Source organism: Fukomys damarensis, unplaced genomic scaffold (assembly GCF_012274545.1).
Source record: "Fukomys damarensis isolate Sample0158 unplaced genomic scaffold, DMR_v1.0_HiC HiC_scaffold_13, whole genome shotgun sequence".
Classification (NCBI taxonomy): domain Eukaryota; kingdom Metazoa; phylum Chordata; class Mammalia; order Rodentia; family Bathyergidae; genus Fukomys; species Fukomys damarensis.
In genome coordinates, this window is record NW_022900925.1 from 1,225,850 (window position 1) to 1,244,527 (window position 18,678).

Here is an 18,678-nt window from a genome sequence, read left to right on the forward strand (position 1 = left end):
TTGAATCGGGTCTTTATATTTGGAGGGCCTGATTTTTTGAGTTCTTTATATATTCTAGATAGTAGTCCTTTGAGGAGCAGCTGGTAAAAATTTTTTTCCCACATTGTAGGTTGTCTCAGCTCTGTTGGTGGTTTCTTTTGCAGTACAGAAGCTTTTTAAAATTTTTATTATTATTAATTTATTTATTTTTGGTACTGGGGATCAAACTTGGGTCCTTGTGCTTGCAAGGCAGGTGGTGGAACCACTGAGCTAAATGCCCGGCCCAGAAGCTTTTTTAAAAAAATTGTAAATTACACATAAAATTTACCATTGTAGACATTTTAACGTGAATAATTCAGTGGCATTTGGTACATTTAGGTGTTGTAGAGTAATCATCTCTAGTTCTAGAACTTATCATTCCAAAAGAAGCACTCCTATCTTCCCCAGCCCCTCAGTAATCACTAAGCTACTTTTATCTCTAGATTTAACTAATCTATTTAAATTTAAATAAGTTGAATCACTTATTAGTGGCCTTTTTGCCTGCCTTCCCTTCCTCCTCCCTCTCCCTCTCCCTCCCCCTTCCCCTCCCCCTTCCCCTCCCACCTCTTTTCTTGTTTTGATTTTCTTGAGACAGAGTCTCACCTTGTAGTTCAGGCTGGCCTTCAACTCATTGTGTATCCTAGGATGGCATCAAATTTGTAATGATCCTCCTGCCTCAGCCTTCTGAGTGCTGGGATTATAGGTGGGTGGCACTATGCTCAGCTACGTGGCATTTTGGTTGGCCTGTTTTACCATGTTGAAGCATGGATCAGGTCTTTATTCCTTTTTTTGATTGAATAATATTCTACTCTAAGGATAGACTACAGTCTATCCATCTATTGGTCATTTGGGTTGTTTCTGTCTTTGGCTGGTATGAATCATTGGTATTTTAACTTGTTGCTTAATGTGAAATGTGAAATCTGTGACCCAAAAAAAACCTGTTATATGTGAGAGGGCAGAAGGACCATTTGGTTCCATTTATTGCTACACTTTTTGAAAGAAATACATAATATATAAAACAGAAATACAGTATACAGTGTACCTAGGGAATTTAGAGGCCTTTTTTCCGCCCTTCTTTTTGGTGATCATTAGGCCTGCTGAAACAGCTTGCCGTACTTTCTCTGTAGCTTGGGAGGCCAGGTCTGCAGGTGTGAAGTTGGGTGGTGACCTTTCTGAGAGTGGTGTGGAGGAAATGCTCAGCAGTCTCTGTGACTTTTGCCCCTCCTCCTGAGTTATAGGGATGGATGAACTTGTGCTGTTAGTGTTTTTTTTTTTTGCCTCTCTTTTGGTATCAAAGATGGAACTCAGGACCTTGTGCTTGCAAGGCAGACCTGGCGCCACTAAGCTGAATCCCCGGCTTGCTGTTAGTGTTTTCATAAGAGCCGCTGATAGAAAAGTTTGTTTTCCTGGATACTGAGCTAGTACCTGTATTTATATGCCTCATTAAAGTAGTCAGAGAGCCTGCATTATTGTCTTAGCTTTGTATTTTACTGACAGTGTGCTGTGATCCAGGACAGATTAAATATATTGTTATCAGAGTGGAAAGTGAAGTTGATTTATTAGGTAGTTCTATTTTTTTTTGTTTGTTTGTTTGTTTTTTTTTTTTTTTTTTTTTTTTTTTTTTTTTTTTTATTGAGTTTATTGGTACATTTAGGGATACAGTACAGTTACATTCATTGTTGGTGTTTTTTTGTTTTTTGAGACAGGGTCTCACTATGTAGTTGAGACTGACCTGGAACTCACTATGCAGCCCAGGCTGGTCTCAACTCAAAGCATCCTCCTGCCTCAGCCTCCTGAGTGTTGGGATTACAGGTGTGCACCACCACGCCTACTTGAGGTAGTTCTTTCTAAAAGTGGCTCACCAAATAAACCTTATTGGGTTCTGGGTTGCTTGCCTCTTCTTCTGAAGTTAGATTCTAGGTTCTTCTTATTTTAAACAAAAAATTGAATGAAATGAGCAAAAAGCAGGGGCAAAATTCATTTGAAAAAATTAAAAGTACTGGGCACGATGGCACATGACTGTAATCCCATCCCTTGGGAGGCCAAGTTCTAGGTCAGCCTGAGCTACATAGTGAGTTCAAGGACAGCGTGTACTAGAAAGTGAGACTGTCTCAAAGAATCAAAAAGAGAAAAAAGTAAAAGTAAAGAGTGAGGGAGAAACTGGCTCTGCAGAGTGAACTTGGGCTGAATAAAAGAGGAAAAAGCAAGCTAAAACTACACCCTGGAGAAAGCAGGTGGACTATGGTGAGGAAAGCCACAGTAGCAATCTCTTTGTGTCTGTGTCCTTTTATACTGTTTCAATCTTTTTTTTTTTTTTTTTTGAGACAGGGTCTCACTATGTAGTTGAGACTGACCTGGAACTCACTATATAGCCCAGGTTGGTCTCGAACTCACAGCGATTCTCCTGCCTCAGCCTCCTAAGTGCTAGGTTTACAGGCTTGGACCACTGCACCCAGCTAAAATGTTAAAATCTTGAGGAGATCCATAAAACTTCTACCTATGGGATCCCATTCCTAGGCCATCCTGTTGAAAACCTGCTGGAGATCTCGTGAGAAGTCCATGTGCTGGGCTTTGGGAGCTGTTCTGCCCTGGTGTTCTGAGATCTTTGTAGCTAACAGGTCATGACTACTTCGCAGCCAGCTTGCCATGCCCTAATATCCTGTGTCAGATTGGTAGGATGCTTTATATGCAGGGGATTGAATTCATGCAGGAGGGCACCCTTCTGGAGGGCTCCGTCTATGGAGCTGTGCTTCTTGAGACATGTGAAGAGTGGTCCCTGCCACATTTCTGGTGGTTGTGGAGCTGGAGAGCATACATTGTATTAAAAAAACCCAGAAACAAAAACAACAGCGAACAATAGATAATATACAATATGATATGTCCAAGCAGATCTTCCTTTTTTAGACTAAGATCCCTGGGGTTGTTAAGGACACATGTGTTTGTTTGTTATGTTTTTGTTTATTTGTTTTGTGGTACTAGGGGTGGAAGCCAGGCTTTACTCATACTGAGCAAGCACTGCAGCACTGAGTTACATCCTCAGCTCTTTTTATTTGGAGACAGTCTCACCAGGTTGCTCAGGCTGGACTTGAATTTGTGATTCTCTTTCCCTAGTCTCCTGTGTAGCTGCTATTACAGGTCTGTGCCACCATACACCCTGCCAGGATGCCTGCTTTAGTAGTGTAGGGGCAGAGAAGTGTAATCCCTTCCCTTTCCATCGTAAGGAAGGTTGACACCCCATAACAAAATACAAGTTTACAAGAGGAAAGCATAACTACTTTGTGTAATCATTCTTGTAAGTGATGAGGAGCCTTCAAAATGACAGGGAGATCCGGCAAGGTGGTGCATGCCTGTAATCCCAGCACTCTGGAGGCTGAGGCAGAATTGCTGTAAATTCTGGGCTACCTTGAGCTACTTAGAAAGTTCAAGACCAGTCTGAACTACATAGTAAGGCATTGTTTCAAAAAACCAAACCAGAACAAAAGAAAAGAAATGATGGGGAATGTCTGTTTTGTGTACCACCACACCTAGCTCTTTTGTTTAGACTCTGTGAAGCAGAGACAGCTGTGTAGGAATGTGATCGACAGAGGCTGACCCTAGTAATAATGACCCAGGGGAAACCTACCTAGCAAGTCCTGTCTGGATTCTTTTTGCTTTCTCAGTTAAAAGTGTTCCTTCCTCCCAAGTTTGGGACAGGACCCTTCGAAACGAGGGTCTTATGACTTGTCAAACAAGGTAGGTTAGAGAATTTCTTTTTATAGTCATTTCCTATACTGATGGTGTGGTTGTGGTAGGGGAGATGAAAGTAAATTGTAGTTTTTCTGGCTGATTTTTTGTGGCTAACTTTTGGAAAAAGTGCTTCTAGTTTTTATGATGAAACTTAAGGAAAACAGCCTAGTTTCTGTTGTTCACTATGTGGGAGTGGGGAGCATGAGAGATGACAGGAGAACAGGAAAAGGTCAGAGACCTTTGTTCTGTGGTCTTTCAGTGTTCAGAATACCAAGTATGCCAAAGTGTCATACTTAGGGATAGCAGTTTATTGGGCCAACAGTGGTCACCATTGAAAAATTAGAGCCCCCCTCCATATATGACTAAACTTCAACTTCTAGCCCTGTCATTGTACCAACTGTTAATATTTTGGTTTATTTCCTCTAAGTTGTCAGTTTGTTCACTAGCCCAGCGTCTTTGTGGTCTAACCATTGTGGCTCAGTTTTACCTTGGGTGAGCTTGCTGGAAAGGGGTCTGCAACTCTTGTGTGATTTGTCTTCTTTCCAAATAAGCTATTGTTCGTTCCTCTCCTCTTATGCTCCAGGTGGTGGCAATCTGCAGCTCCCAGAAGCTTTGGGAGGCCAGGAGTGAACTCACTGGTAGGGGAGAGGCTGTGCCGGACACACAGGGGGGCCTGTTAGCCAGTTGGAAGTGAACAGAGCGGGAGGAGAAATAAACTACCAGCATGAGTGGGTGGCTGCCAGGCTGTTTCTGATAGTGTGGAGGAGGAGTTGGCTGCTGGAAAAGAGGATTCAGGACTGACAGTGGGACCAAAGCATGTTAGCACTACTGTATGCACTTTGCTGGCAGACAGAGGGAGGCAGACAAGCTCCTTTGGCAGAATTATTTACTGCTCCTGGGGCCTCGTTTTCCCCATTTGTACTTAAATGAAAGAGTAGTCCTTCCCAGTGCCAACATGCTTTGGTTCTGTGTCTTTGAGGGCTTTCTAGTCCTAGGTGAAAGCAGCATTCTGGCTTGCAGTTTTTGTGTTTCTAGTGTCTAGTCTTCTCCTTTGGGCCAGGAAGGCTGGGTTAATAACAAAAAGTTGGTGACAAATGTCAGTGTATTCTTTCCACACAGTTTATTGTTTAGGAGTCTCCAGGAGAGAAAACAGAGCAGTTCCTCAGCAAATGTGTTTGCCTAACAGTTAACCCTGATGCATCCTAGAAGGCTGGAGTGGTCAGTTATGGGTGACCCATGACATACCCACATATAATCATTTCCTTCTGGAGCTCTTAGCATTGACACGGTTTGTTGATAAAGAGGTTGTTTCAGAGTCCTTGTGAGTAGATCTACTATATTGGGAGAGGTCCCTGATATTTCACCTAGTGGTGTTAGGCCCACCTGACTAGTCAAGAGCCAGCTTTGCACAAAGATACTGGTCACCAGGAGGGCAGCAGACTGCCACATAGCATGCCAGCACAAGTGAGCATTTGTGTGTGATGCTATACTACTAGCTGGTGAATATTAGATTTTTTGGGGGTGGGAGTTAAGACAGGTTTTTGCTGTGTAATTCTGGTTGGCCTTGAACTCACTATGGAGCACAGGCTATCCTTGAACTTGGTGGTGATCTTCCTGCCTCAGCTTCCCCAGTGATGGGATTACAGGCATGTGCCAGAATACCTGGCCTTGAGGATATTTTGTTTGTGTTTTTGATGTTGTTTTTGTTTTTTGTTTTTTGAGACAGGGTCTCACTATGTAGTTGAGACTGACCTGAAACTCACTATGTAGCCCAGGCTGGTCTTGAATTCACAGCGATCCTTCTGCCTCAGCCTCCGAGTCCTGGAATTATATGCCTGGCTCTTTTTTTGAGTTTTTGAGACAAGTTCTTGCTATGCAGTCCAGGCTGGCCTGGAACTCATAATGATTCTCTTGCCTTGGCCTCCCAAGTGCTGGGATCACAGGCATGTGCCATGGTTGCCTTGTGGATATTTAAGCAATCCTTGTTGGGTGTGGTGGTACATGCCTGTAATCCCAGCACTGGGGGAGGCTGAGGCAGGAGGATCACATTTGAATTAGAGGCCAGGCTAGATTACATAGTTATTTCAAAACAGTCTCAATTATGTGGCAAGACCCTGTCTCACAAAACAAAAAGCAGAAAAAGCTCATTCCGTTCCCAGCAGCCGCCATGGCTCATTGGATGCTGGATAAATTGACCCGGTGTATTTGCTCCGCCTCCATCCGCCGGTCCCCACAAGCTGAGAGAATATCTGCCTCTCTTCATTTTCCTAAGGAACAAATTTAAGTATGCTCTGATGAGTGATAAAGTAAATTTGCATGCAGCACTCCATTAAGATTGATGGCAAAGTCTGAACTAGTGTAAACTTATCCTGCTGGTTTTATGAATGTTGTCAGCATTGACAAGTCTGGAGAGAATTCCTGTCTGATCTGTGACACCAGTACACTTGAGGAGGCCAAGTATAAGTTATACAAAATAAGAAAGATCTTTGTGGGCCCAAAAGGAATCCCCACATCTGGTGACCCACGATGCTCACACCATTTGCTACCCTGCTCCCCTCATCAGAGCGAATGGCACCATCCAGGTTGATCTGGATACTGGTAAGATTACCCGTTTTATCAAGTTTGACTCTGGTAAACCAGTATATGGTGACTGGAAGTGCCACCTTGGGAAGGATTGGTGTGATCACCAGCAGGGAGAGACATCCTGGCTCTTTTGATGTGGTTCACGTGAAAGATGCCAATGGCAACAGCTTTGCCACTCAGCTCTTCAACATTTTTGTTATTGGTAAAGGCAACAAACTATGGATTTCTCTTCCCCAGGGAAAGGGAATCTGTCTCATCATTGCTGAAGAAAGAGACAAAAGGCTGGTAGCCAAACAGAGGCTGTGGGCGAAATGGTCTCTAGGGACCGGAGGGAAGTCATCTATAGTCAAATAATAGAGTACAATGACATGCAAAAGACAAAACAAAACAGCACCCAGAAAAAAATCCATCTCAGGGCTGGGACTGTAGCTCAGTGACAGAGAACTTTCCTGGCACAAAACCCTGGGTTCAATCCCTTGCAGATCACTCCACTTGTCAAAAAAGAAAGAAATCCTTTTGATAGAAATGTAAAGCCTACTCTGGGGCCGGGGATTTAGCTCAGTGGTTCTACCACCTGCCTGGCAAGTGCAAGGTCCTGAGTTTGATCCCTAGTACCCCCCCCAAAAAAGGCTACACTGAAGACTTTTTTTTTGTACTGGGGATTGAACTCAGGATCTTGTGTGTGCCAGGCAGGTGGTGGAACAACTGAGCCAAATCCCCAGCCCAAGACTTTTTTTTTTTTAGAAGAAAAAATCAGTTTAAAGCTAGGAAAGGGGAAACAAATGCCTTTCTTTTTTTTTTTTTTTTTCCTTTTTTTGGTTTTTTGAGACAGGGTCTCACTACATAGTTGAGACTGACCTGACTATGTAGTCCAGGCTGGTCTTGAACTCACGGGATCCCCCTGCCTCAGCCTCTGGAGTGCTGGGATTACGGGCATGCACCACCACGCCCAGCTCAAATGCCTTTGTTAAAAGAAACAATTCTGTGATATACTAAACATACAGGCCAATCAATCAAGCTCTCAGCAAACTGAGATTTAAAAAACAAAACAAAACCAGAAATCTTTGAAGCCCATAGAAATACAGTTTGGAATTGGTTGTCCTGAGGTTTATGCCTGGTACGTGATGTGGAAACATGGGTTTGCTGTTTTTTCTTGAATGCGAGAGTAGTGGCTTGCTAATCTAGAATGTTTTGAGCCTTGGGTCATTTTAGAGAGAAATTTCCAGAAAATGAGTCTCATCGCTTATAGAGGACCAAAGCCTTTTGTTTTTCCTCTTTTTGTACTTTTCCTGTACTTGATTTAATGAGGACCAGGCCTGCTGGGCTCCAGGGGAAAAGGCTGAGGGCTGCTTGGATTCGGAGGGGTGGGGCTGTGCTCAGAGACAGGCTTCCGGTTAGTGACTCCCTTCCCTCACACTCCCAGAGGAGGGAACCCAGCTTGCTGTCTTGGGTATCCAGACCCAACTTGATTTGGTCCTGGTCTTTCCTTTCTCTTCCCTTTGGCCTCCTTTTTAATTTTTTTTCTTCTGACTTTTTTTTTTTTTGGTATCGGGGATCGAACTTGGGACCTTGCACTTGGAGGCAGGGTAAATCCCTTTTTTTTTTTTTTTTAATAAATTTTATTTTATCCCATTCCCCCCTCAAGCTCCCTCCCCACCCTATGTATAGAAGCTTTGTTTCCATTTTTTCCTATTTTCACTTTTTTCCTTGTCCCTTTCTCCCTTCCTCCTTTCTTGTTCCTCTTTCCATTTGAACACTTTCTTCCCATTTCCCAGCATCCATTATACATCTTAGTCCTTATATCCACTTTTGGTTTCTCACACCAGAAAACAATGCAGTATTTAAACACGTGTCCAATTTATTTCTCTTAAGAGTACTCTCTCAAGGTCCATCCACTTATCTATAAATGTCTGAAGCTCATCCTTCTTTATGGCAGAGTGTAGTTCTCCATTGTAGAAAAAAACACATGGCACTTGGGCTGTTTCCAAGATTTAGCTATTACAAACTATGCTGCTATAAACATGGGTGTGCATATATTGCTGTGGGAAGATGCTTTTAATTCTTTTGGGAAGATACCAAGAAGAGGTATAGCTGGGTCCAGTGAAACCTCTAGTTTTAGTTTTTTGAGAAATCTCCACACTGATGTCCGCAGTGGTTGTACCAGTCTGTACTCCCACCAGCGGTGGAGAAGAGTTCCTTTTTTCCACACCTTCTCCAGCATTTGTTACTGGTTACTTTCTTCCCCACTCCATTAAATTTATTGGTACATTTAAAGCAAACAGTACAGTTACATTTATCATTGGGATCTTGCTATTGGTTGCTTTCTGGATAGCAGCCATTCTTTCTGGAGAGAGAATCTCAGCATTGTTTACATTTACATCTCTCGAATGATCAGTGTTGTTGAACATTATTTTATATATTTATTTGTCATTTCTAAATCTTCATCTGAGAAGTGTCTTTTTATTTCAGATGCCCATTTTAGCATTGGGTCTTTAAATTTGGGGGGGTTTTTTTTTTTTTTTTTTTTTTTTAGTTCTTTATATATTCTAGATAATAGTCCTTTATCTGAGTAGCTGGTAAAAATTTTTTCCCACTGTGTGGGTTGCCTCTTCACTCTTGGTAATTTCTCTTGCTCTGCAAAACCTTTTTAATAAGATGAGGTCCTAGTTTTTGATTCTTTGTAGTATTTCCTGTGTGGTCTGGGTTTTGTTCATGAAGTCTTTGCCTACTCCTGTGTCCTCAAGTGTTCTTCCTATTCTCTCTTCCAGCAGATTTAATGTTTCTGTTTTAGTATTTAGATCTTTGATCCAGTTCGATTTTAGGTTATTTTGTGGTGAAAGATACGGGTCTAGTTTTAGTTTGGTATGTGGAAAGCCATTTTCTCCATTTATTAAAGAGGCTGTCTTTCTGCCAGCGGTGGTCTTTGTCTCCTTTGTCACAAAAAAAAAGTGGTTGAGTGTGTCTGGAGTTGTTTGTGTATCCTCTGGTCTGTTCCATTGATCCTCAGGTCTGTTCTTTTGTCAGTACCATGCTGATTTATTATTATTATTTTTTTCTTTGTTTTTTTGAGATAGGGTCTCACTATGTTATTGAGATTGACCTGGAGCTTACTATGTAGCCCAGGCTGGTCTCAATTCACAGTGATCCTCCTGCCTCAGCCTCCAGAGTGCTGGCATTATAGGCGTGCGCCACCATGCCCGGCTCTGGTTTTTTATTTTAATCACTGTAGTTTTGTAGTATAATTTCAGGTCAGGGATTGTGATATCCTCTCCCTTACGTTTGTTGCCCAGAATTGCCTTTGCTATTCTAGGTCTCTTCTGGTTCCAAGTGAATTTTAGGATTGTTTTTTTCTAATTCTGGGAGATATGCTGTTGGGATTTTTATTGGGATTGCATGGAATCTTTCTAACAGTTTTGGAAGTATGGTCATTGTCACTATATTGGTTTTTCCTATGTAAGGACAAGGAGTATCTTTCCATTTTCTGATACTCTCTTCAATCTCATTTTTCAGAATACTGTAGTTTTCAATGTAGAAGTCTTTTAGTTCCTTCATTAGATTGATTCCTAGATATTTCATTTTTTGGGATGCTATTGTGAAAGGCATTGTTTCTCTAATTTCTCTCTGTGAGTCTGTTATTTGTGTATAGAAAGGCTATTTACTGGTGAGTGTTGACTTTGTATCCAGCTACATCCCTGAATTTAGTTATTAAATCTAAAAGTCTTTTGGTGGAGTTTCTGGGGTCCTCTGTGTAGAATATTATGTCATCCCCAAATAATGATAATTTAACTTCTTCCTTTCCTATGCTTATTCCTTTTATCTCTTTCTCTTGTGTAATTGCTCTGACTAATGTTTCCAGAACTATATTGAACAAGAGTGGTGACAGTGGACATCGTTGTCTTCTTCCTGATTTTAGAGTGAAAGCTTTCAGTTTTTGTCCATTTAGTATGATGTTGGCTATTGGTTTGGGCTCCCTTCTTGCTGCTCTTCTCTCTTCACTTGAATTTTCTCAGCTAAGGTTAGAATGTGCTTTGTTTGCTGTTCATCCCCCTTGTCTGGCCTCTTGCCTGCTCAGTGCCTGACCTGAAAGGCAGGGAGCCATCTTGTGCCCTTGTTATCTGTTTTGCATGTGTCCTGTGCCCTTTGTCTCTTGAGCTCTTCTAAACAGCCTTTGTCAGACGGTTCTGCACCTCCCAGCTTCATACCCAGCACCTGGCAGGGCCCAGTGCTGGGGAAAGGTGTGCTGCCTAGAGAGCTGTCCTGCCTGGGTGAGCCTGCCCCCATCATAGAAGCACAGAGCTATTCAAGACTGCACTGGTGTTGGTTACACAGTGCTAAAGGTGATCCATAGGAGAGGAAAAGCTCAGATCACAAGGGATGGTGGGTTGAGTTGGGGAAGCCACCAAGATGTGAACTGGAGGAGAGTCACAGAAAGGAACGGACAGCCACAGGAAGGCCTGGGGTCCTTACCCTCTAGCTGACAAGTATTGGTACCTGGCTCTATGCAGGTGGACACAAAAGAAAACAGATTGGTCTGGGCTGAGACTTCAGTCCTTGGCATCTAAGATCTATTGGCCAAAGGCTTTGATGTGGCTCTGGTATTCCTTTTCTTTCCCCCAATAAAATGGGCTTTTTTTTTTATTAAAAGAAAATGTGTATTTGAATAGGCAGTTATTTACACATTTCTAAAATGAAAGAGTATTAAAATGTACATTGGAGAAATATTGTCCTTTACTCCTGATGTCTTTTGTTCTATTTGCCCTTTTCATTGATAACCACTTTTGTATTTTGAATATTCTTCTAGTTTTTCTCTAGAATCTTCTCTTCTATTTTTTTTTAAAGATTTTCTGTATCAGCATGTGAGGAGTCATTGTTATTCTTTGAGTATAACATTATGACATTTTAGAAAAAAATTCATCTCATTCCCTGAAGAAGGGCATCTGGGCTGTTTTCAGTATGCTGTTGTGCGACATGCCTGCAGTGTGTCGTCTTCTTTATGTATCATCTCCCACATGTGCATGTGGTCCCCAGTTCATGGTCACCAGGGAGACACATTTGTCATTTTGACAGATTTTGTGTGGCCCTACTCTACAGAGGGTGCTGCTTACTGCTTTCCCGTATGTGCCTGCTTGCCCACAGCCTTTTCACCAGCAGGTGTAGTCAACTGTTTGGATTCCTGCCAGCCTAACAGGTGTATATAGTATCTCAATATAGTTCTCATTTACATTTTTCTGAAGAGAGAGCTGATCATACTGTCATATATTTAAAGATTCATATTTTTCCACGTTTAAGGGCCATTTATATTTTCTGCTGGTTTGCTCATTTCTTGATTTTTCTGTATAGTTTCGGAAGATTAGTTTATTGTGTTATGAGTTGCAAACACTTTTTCAAGAAATATTGAGATTGAGGGTTTGGGCCTCCTGCGTCTTCAGTAGAGGTTATAGGGCTCAGGGGAGACAGCACAGAGTCTCTCCTCAGGTCTGTGACTTGCTCTCTCTTAACTTATAAAATGAAGCAACTTTGGTGCTTTGAGCTTATGTGGGTCAATTCTGGGCTCAGAAGTACTCAGTTTATTTCACCCATCACCCGTACATTTGACCAGTGATTGTTATGTTGAGACAGATTCTTTAACTCCATTCTTCCCCATTTCCTTGGGTTTAATGATTCAAACTATTGGCCTTGGGACAGAGCCTGCTTCCTATTGGGACGGAACCACAACTTTGGCTTCCCTCTAGGATTTTAAATTAATTGGCCACAAATGAATTTTCAAAACAAACATATGATGGTGTAGGTGTGCTTGAGTTGAATCCGAGGGGGCTCTGTGATGCTGTGCGAACATCAGCTCTCAGTCTCAGTGTCTGGCACATAATGGCTTGTTTTCCACCTGGTGCTGTGTCCAGTGTGTGTTCAGGGGACTTCAACCATTGCAGTTTCATTCATGAAGACGATGGAGACACAGCCTCAGTTTTATTGATACATAATTTATGTACCATGAAATAAAGTTCACCCATTTGATGTATACAAATGGCTTTTAGTAGTGTAAATGACTCCGTATTTTTTAAAAAGTATTATTTAGGGTTGTAGAACCATCAACATAATTTTATTGTAGAACATTTTATTACCCCCCAAAGAAATCCTGTATCCATTAAGCATATTCTCCCTTCTGCTCTTTGCCCATCCTCTGGCAGTTATCGGTCTGCTTTGTGTCCTGCTGGATTTGCCTGTTCTGAACATTCTGTCTAATTAGAATCACATAATGTGATATAGCTCTGGGAGCCTGGCTTCTTTCACTCAGCATTATGTTTTCAAGATTAAACCATGTTGTAACATGTACCAAGACTGTATTCTTCAAGGCTAAATAATATCCCATACATGAATAAACCACATGTATTTATCTGCTCATCTGTTGGACAAAGTTGTCTCCGCTCTGGCTACAGTGAGTAGTTCAGCTGTGTGCACAGTGCACAAGTCTGTGTGCGTTTGCCTTTCTTTGGGCGGATGAGGAGGCTCCGACTTGACACATGTTCACTGTCACCTCCATGGCGGTAGCGGCATGTGGAAAACAGACTCTGCCTCTTGAAGGTTTTCACAAACACTCTGGGAGTCTGCAGCTGGGGATTTGAAAGTTCAGGTCCAACCCTGGCCACCAAGGCAGGTGGCATGGCACAGGGAAATGACAGAGGAGAAACAGTCCCTGCTAAGGCAGTGAGCAGCAGCCTGCTTTTCTGTCCCTTTATAGTCCATTCAGGCTATAAGCCTGTTGACTGGTGCCACCCCCACACAGGGTGGGCCTTCTGTTAGCCACACACACCCTTAATCCACATTCATATGCTTTAATCCAGCCACTTTCCAAACTCCCCATTTATGACCACGTGAAGCCTTGGGGGACATTTAGGTACAAGCGTTAACACTGATGGCAGAAGAGGAGGGAGGAGTATTAGTTCTATTCTAGGTCCAGAAGGAACTGCAAATATGTGGTAGGACAACTGATGTACTAGAAGGGAAGAGAGAGGATATATCTAGGCCCAAAAGAGTGGTTCTTTGTGGGTAGGTCACTCTGGAAGAAGCTTACCAGTAAAATAGGAATTCTAGGGTAGAAATTACATGGGTTGACCTCGAAAGATTGGTGGAACTACCACTTACCTTCAGAGGGGTATCTTAAATGTATAGTGTGGTGGTTTTGGAGCAGAGAAGGGAAGCCACCTAGGAGAAAGGCTACAAGAAACCGAAGTGGAGGACAGGCCATTGGATTTTAACTGGAGGAGTGTGGCTCAGGAGAATGTAGAGCTTCATCCTAGCCTTGTGATTTGTCCCATCTTTGCACTTGTGAAATGGCTCCCCTGCAGAATTGCAACAAGATCTGTACTGTGACCCACTTGGGCCAGTGCTGAGCCATAGTAGTATTCAGTAAATTATAGCTGTCATCTTGGTTCATTTGACACTGTGGTGCATTTGGAGGTCACCATATTTCCTGGCCTTATCTTCAAAGGCCTTAGGTTCATGTTTTACTTGCTGCAGGATAACCCAGTTTTCATGGCCTTGTTATCCTTGTGGTGGTTGAAGGAGGAGGGGCAGCACTGACATGGCTAGTGCATATTTGGAGGGCAAGTCAACAGTTTTTCCTTGGCCTCTTGGCACTGGTTTCTAAAGTAGAGCATTTTCTGGGCCCAAGTGTAACTGGGCAGATTCACATAACTTGCTCAGTTGTCAGTGCTGGAAACTTGCCTCTTATTATTTTTCCAAGCAAAGCAGGACAATGGCAGTGTAAACACTGAAAAAAAGCATGTGGCTAATGGAGATAAAACCAAAAGGAAAATAACAACTTTCATTTCCTTTTGGTTTTTGTGTTTTGACATTTGGCAGCACACTTCTAATCTTTCAAGAATTCAAAAATTATATGGTATGCAAACTTCTGTTTGTTTATGCCTGTTAAATTTAGTGTGAAATTACTCAAAAATTCCCCTCCTGTTCCATGTCAGCTTGCTCTATTTTGCTTTTCTCCTGGAGGGGGTGTGATCAAGGGGCCAGTGGGCTTGAGAAGGCAGTCAGAAGCCTGTGGGCACAAGGCTACTCCTGTTGTTGAAGTAAAAGCATTTAGTCTTACATTCTACAGCTCTGAGGACCTTTGTCTTATTGATGTCCTCATTTTATGAAGAAGAGCACTGAGGTTCATGAGGTAACTAAACAGTGGTAGGTAGAGCAGTGACCTTTCCACTCTTTTTTTTTTTTTTTTTTTGGTACTGGGGATCGAGCTCAGGTCCTTGCACTTGCAAGGCAGGCCACCAAACCGCTGAGCTAAGTCCCCGGCGACCTTTCCACTCTTTTTTTTTTTTTTTGGTACTGGGGATCGAGCTCAGGTCCTTGCACTTGCAAGGCAGGCCACCAAACCGCTGAGCTAAGTCCCCGGCGACCTTTCCACTCTTTTTTTTTTTTTTTGGTACTGGGGATCGAGCTCAGGTCCTTGCACTTGCAAGGCAGGCCACCAAACCGCTGAGCTAAGTCCCCGGCGACCTTTCCACTCTTTTTTTTTTTTTTTGGTACTGGGGATCGAACTCAGGTCCTTGCACTTGCAAGGCAGGCCACCAAACCGCTGAGCTAAGTCCCCGGCGACCTTTCCACTCTTTAGAGTCGTTTTGAAACTTCGTATAAGACTCACTTTGACTTAAGAAAGAATCTGACTTATGAACATTCTTCTGGAATGGAACTTGTTCATAAATTGCAGACATACTATATAACAATATCAATAGGCCCTGTTTTTTTATATTCAGTGTGGGCATTTGGGGGTCCTTGCTTCAGAGGTTTGGTGAGGATATGGATGATCACAGAGCTCCAAGGAGGAAGTGGGGAGAGGTAAAGTGTGAGCATGTGGGGACTGGCCTCAGTGCCCTGCAGTCATTCATTCCTATAGCAGATGTGTGCCAGTCCCTCTGCCAGGCCCAGCATGCAGCGGTGAGGAGACAGTTGGGGCCTCTGTCCCCTGAGAGCCTGCAGTCCAGAGGTCGTGGGAGGAAGGAGTAAGGTTAGAGAGAGAGCCGGAATCCCAGACAAGCTTCAGGGCCTCTGGCTCTGTCTGCCTGGTAGCAGGTGGTGGATCTTGGGCATAAGAACCCTGGAGGGATGGGGAAGAGGACAGACAGGAAGTGGGAAACTACAGGTTTAGTTTTGTCCTGAGATTAGCTTATCACAAAGGTGTTTATACAAGGGTACCAGTGTCATTCTTGGTTGTCATTAGTAGGAGGAGGAATACTTGTATGCACTGGTATAAGAGTGGCCCCTGGTGCTGAATGGATCTGTCTGTGCCTTGCTCCTGGGCCCTTCTTGTACTGCTCACAGCCACTTGCATTCTCTTAACTTGCGTCTTTGTCCCTGGCTCACTGCTGTGTTGCCTAACCGTCTCACCTGTTCCTCTCAGATGTACATGCTGACCTCAGTGCCACTCCTGCCTCCGTTCTCTATGCCTGGCCTGCCAGCACCTCCAGATAACATTTGTCAGAAATAAAACTAAGTATTCTGCCTCATCCCTTTCCCTGGAACTTCTCAGGTTTTACTTTCTGTTAAATGGCAACCCTGTCCTGGCTGTTCCCGCCCCACTACACCGTACTCACACTGACATTTGGTTATCAGGGTTCTCTTTCTTACTCTGTGTTTGTGGCCATCTGCTGCCCTGTTCCCTTATCACAACCGGTTTCAGGCTCCAGTGTCTTCTCATTGGTTGGTTTTAGCATCTAAGTTTCTTCCCTTCTTCCCTTTGCCCCGATTGCCTCGCTGCTTGATGAGGATTTCAGAAATGCTGTTCTGACCACATCAGTTCTTTGTCCCCAAACGAAAAGAAAAACCAGCTTTAGTAACTTCCCTTGCAGCAGTATTTCCTAAAACAGCTTTAACTGGTATTCATTTGAATGTTGTTAGTTTTAATAAAGCTTTATCTGAGAAATGGCATAGTACTTTATCAGTTCTTTAAAGAGATAAACATTAAGTTAACATAGGACCTAATAATTCCACTTATTGGTATATACATAGGAGAGCTGGAAACACAAATCTGTGCAAAAATGTATGCACAGATGTTCATATTAACATTATTTGTAACAGCCAAAAAATTTGGGACAACCCAAACGCTCATCACCTGATGAATGAATAAATGAGATGTCGCTTATCCTTCCATACAGTGGAAAATTACTCAGCTATAAAATTCAATGAGGTGCTGATATATAACATGGATGAACCTTTAAAACATGATGCTAAGTGAAAGAAGCTGGACACAAAGGGCCACACATTGTTTTCCTTTTACATATGTAAAGTTGCCAGAATAGTCAAATCCAGACAGAAAGTAGACCTGTAGTTGCTGGGGACTTGGGGGGAAGGGGAAGGATAGTGGCTGCTGATGGGTGCAGGATTTCTTTTGGAGTGATAAAAAATGTTCTGGTATTAGTAGTGAGAGCTGCATACCATTTTGAATATATTTGTGTTTTTTTGAGATGGAGTCTTTATATAATTCAGTCTGGCCTTGAACTGATGATGTAGGGCAGACTGGCCTTAGACTCACAGCTATGCTCCTGCCTTGATCTCCTGAGTGCTGAGATTACAGGTGTGTGCCACCACATCTGGCTCATTTTGAATATACTTTTTTTTTTGGTACTGGAGATCGAACTCAGGACCATGCGCTTGCAAGGCAGGAAGTGGAACTACTAAGCTAAATACCCAGCCCCATTTTGAATATTAAAAACAAAAGAGACAAAGCACTGAATTATATACTTTAAAATGGTGAGTTTTATTCTGTATAAGATATATCTCAATAAAAATAAAGCAAAAACGCACTCCCCCACTTACATGTTTTGTTACTCATAATTGGTATTTGAATTTGAAAGCAAATTGATTAAAAAATATTAAACAAACAGCATAGCGTATAGTAAGGATTCATTAGGTTATCCCTAAGAATACCAGCCACAGAGTAAGTACTCTGTTAGCGGCAGCCATTGGATAGAATCTTAAAATCTTAAAATGTGAATAAAGTGGTCAAGTCCTGATTTCTTTTACTTTTTTTTTTATATATATATGTGAGACAGGGTCTTGCTGTGTAGTTCAGCTTGGCCTTGAACTCACTGTGTAAGCCCATGCTGGCCTTGAGCTTGCAGTGACCCTCCAGCGTCAGCCTCCGGAGTGCTGGGATTACTGGTGTGCATCACTACCCCTGGCTTAGTCCAGATTTCTTAGTGTGCCTGGTGAGGCCCTAGTTTGAAGCCTGGCCCTGCTTCTTAGTATGTCCCTCCCTTCCTGCCATTCTGCTGTCTCAGCAAGTACATCTCTCTCTAAGGCCTCCTTTCTGCCTGCTTCTCCTTAAGCACTCTTTCCTCCCTCTCGTTCTCCTATTGCATTGCTGCCACTGCACTTGATGGGTTCCAGCCTATCTCTGTCTTCTCAGGAGCTGCATGGAACAACCAGTGTGGAGTCTACTTTTTTGTTGTTCCGTTGGGTTTCTATTTCCACCTGGACTGAAGACTGTATCTTGTGCTTTCATAGATCCATTGTGCCTGCTGGCATCACCTTCTTTATGGACAGTGTGGAAAGTACTTGTCAAATCTAGTATCAAATTAGCAGTATGTCTTTGTGATTATGAAATGGTGTTGCTAAACAGAATGACACCTGGGCATGCTGGCATATGCCTGGAGTGCCACTTCTTTAATTTTCAGCCTAGGAGTTGGAGACCAGCCTAGGTATGGCAGCAAGACCCTATCTCAGAAAGACATAGGACTGAAAACTAGGCTGTTTGCCCCAGAGGTGGAAGAGGTGGGAGCTGAGAAAGCCCTGCATGAACCTTATGGCAGTGTTGCAGGCCTTGAGGGGCCTTTGGGTCAGGGGCTCATTTTGTTTGTACCTCACATATGGTTTGCACATATTATCTTTTGTTTGTTTGTTTGTTTATTTTTTGAGGTAGGGTCTCAATCTATAGTTGAGACTGACCTGGAGCTCACTATGTAGCCCATGCTGGTCTCGAACTCACAGTGATCTTCTTGCGTCAGCCTCCCGAGTGCTGGGATTACAGGCGTGTGCCACCATGCCCGGCATTGCACATATTATCTTGCATGTACTCAACAGTCCCTAACAAAAATATTTGAGCGAACAGAGGAGCAACGAGAAAATAGAGCTGGCCCCCTTCTTGTCTGGGGTGGACTCTGACATTTATGAGTTAGGAAGGAACATTTTCTCCAAGTATAGCAGTCATTGTTGTAGAGTAAATAAACCACTGGGTATGTCTCCAGCAGAGGAGGAAAAGTAGTATTTTTATTCTGTACCAAAAAAGAGTTAACCTTGTAGCTTTAAAGGCTCATTTCAGAGGAGCAATGCAGACTTCTCAGG

At 42.8% G+C, this 18,678-nt stretch overlaps 1 pseudogene; it reads left to right on the forward strand.

Annotated features, from left to right (window-relative positions):
- The first annotated feature begins 5,923 nt into the window (after positions 1 to 5,923).
- Positions 5,924 to 6,714, forward strand: LOC104858644 (annotated as a pseudogene).
- The last annotated feature ends 11,964 nt before the right edge of the window (positions 6,715 to 18,678 follow it).